General features: G+C 33.6%; 1 pseudogene; it reads left to right on the forward strand.

Moving 5' to 3' along the window:
- The first annotated feature begins 1,905 nt into the window (after positions 1 to 1,905).
- Positions 1,906 to 2,024, forward strand: LOC112485978 (annotated as a pseudogene).
- Positions 2,025 to 2,658: the final 634 nt, after the last annotated feature.

Consider the following 2,658-nt stretch of genomic DNA (forward strand, 5'->3'; position numbering starts at 1 on the left):
ATAACCCTTTTAATCTTTTTCAAATACTCAGCCAAAGATCAAAGCTGCTGCTTAGCTTTTAGCTACACATTCTATATCTTCCATTTTAATTTGTACTTATGCAACCTTTTACTTTTTTCATAGCAAGAAACATATTTCCCTTTATGAAAGAATAAAATTTGCCTTTAAGAAAAATAGCATTCATTTTCAATAATCATTTACTAAGTAACTACCTTTTTGAAAGTTAAAGACTAAGCCCGAGTCGGGTAAAAACGGTGGATAAGACCTGGTCTGTGTCTGCCAAGGACTTAAAATCTAATTGTGGACACAGAAATTTAGGAATCAGGGTCAAAATTTAAAGTGGAGCCTCTCACTGTTTCTCTCCAGGGAACGACTTCTGATACCAAGTTGCTTCTCTAGGAGCAAGTTCTGACTTCTCAATATGAGAGAGGGGGCTGAAAACAATGATCCGCTCAGATAAATGTTAAAGATTCTGGTTCTAGCAATAACTCTTAAGATAGAGGGGGCAATGCAGGAGAAAAGGGGCAGTTTCAGAATTGATTTGAATATGCATGGGGATGTGCTTTTACAAACCGCATAGCCCTGCTCACCACACTTTCTCCAGAATCACTGCTATAGCGAGTCCCCAGGCATAGAAGAGAGGACATCAAGCATATCAGCGGTCTTGAGACAGGAAAACTTTGAGAATCACAATGTCCAACATGCTGCAGTTTTTCGGGTGCAGCTCCTAATGACACCACAGTGTATGTCCATTTTTCTATTTGTCCTTATTTAATATTGAACAAATAATATTTTACACAAAAGTCCAGATCAAGAGGGACTTAATTTAAGTAGGTGATTTACCTTTGTCACTCATTAAGATTAGAGGCTGTTTCTTCAGAAGAAGGCCTGAATCACCTCAAAGTTGAGTTGCTTAGAAAGCAGTCTGTGATAAAAAAAAGTATGAAGATGGTTACCTAAAGCAAATGATTTTGACTTATTAAAAACAAGCCTTTTGGGAATACTCCAATAACCTACTATGGTTGTGCTTCCTAGAAACCCAGAGGATTAGCCTAATTCTCTTCTAACATAAAATACTGCTGGTATCTACCCTCTTTTGAGAAGACTTCATTCTCTTCTTTACTGCTAAAATAAAATTCCCAATGCCACAGCCTGCTCAGTCTATCTCAGTCCTTATTTTTATTATCTACTCTCACACTTCACATCCACCTGTGAAATGCATCCCTAACCAGTTGACGTGTCTATCTTTTCCTCATCCATATGCATCCTTTCTTCAGCACTCACATTTATGTTTTTATATTTAGCTGCCACATTGATCAACAAATTGATTGTGGTAGATAGCATTTTTCTTTTGAGTTCAGCTTTTTTTTCTCTTTATAGGGAGAAGTTTTTTTTTTTTTTTAAATGATTATATAATACATAACTCGTAAAACTTTGTTACAGAAAAGCATTTCTAAAATGAAAGGAAAAAACAACTTAATTTTACCACACAGAAATCAGTATTAAATTTTGTTATTTTTTTCCTATTAGTCCTTTTTCTACGTATGTATGTTTTTCAACTTTTCATTTCAAAATAATTTTAGACTTACAGAAAAGTTGCAAAAATAGTACAGAGAGTTCCTATATGCCTTTAATCCAGCTTCTCCTACTGATAACATCTTCCATTACTATGGTATAATTATTGAAATCCTCTACGTATATTTTGACAAGGTTGAAGTCATACCTTTTGTTCATTGCCTCTTATATTTAATATGATAGCATAAGCATTTCTATTATTTAGAAACTTTCAAAAACACTAATTTATTGTCCAAGTAATGTCATACTGTATCGATGCATGCTTTTAAAACTATTTCCACACTGTTGAATATTTAGGTTGCTTGAAACTTTTTTCTATTAAAAATCCTCGTCTATGGCCATACTACCCTGAACAAGCCCAATCCCATTTTATCTCGGAAGCTGAACAGGGTCGGGCCTGGTTAGTACTTGGATGGGAGACCACCTAGGAAGACTAGGTGGTGTAGGCATAAAAAATAAAAAAATAAGGGCTTGTAAGCGACAAGGTCCTTGCAATCTGTGAGGTAAACCAAGGGTTGCCTCGCCTAAAAAAAAAAAAAAATTCCTCATCAACACTTACTAATTTTATAAGTCAAAAATGTTCTCTCATTTTAAATAGCTTTTTAGTTATTACTGAAGGCAAACACTTTAAATGCTTATTAATCATTTTTATTTCATCTTTTGAAAATTATTTACCTGGGCTCTTTGATCATGTACTTACGGGTGTCTAAATGTATTACTTAACAATTTTTGTAAAGCTTGCATATTAAGAATATTAAGCTTTGGACTCAAAGATTTCAAATATTTTTCATTGTTTGGTGATTATGTTTTAATTATTTGCTTCATTTTCATTTTGATAATCCTAAACAACATTGCCAATTGAAAACACCTCTTTTGTAATAGCAATTTGTAATTGAAAGACATTTTCATAAAATAAGACTTTCATCCACTAACTTAGCCTTTCTCAAACTGAGATCCACCCACCTCTAAGCATCTGAAGATGTAATTATTGGGAATTAAGGGAATTTTTTTCTTTAAAAAGGATCCTTATGTTATTTAAATTCGACAAAAACTTCTATAGGTACAAAGGTCAAAAAAGGAAAA

This window comes from Pteropus alecto, unplaced genomic scaffold, assembly GCF_000325575.1.
Source record: "Pteropus alecto unplaced genomic scaffold, ASM32557v1 scaffold25, whole genome shotgun sequence".
NCBI classification, from domain to species: Eukaryota; Metazoa; Chordata; class Mammalia; order Chiroptera; family Pteropodidae; genus Pteropus; species Pteropus alecto.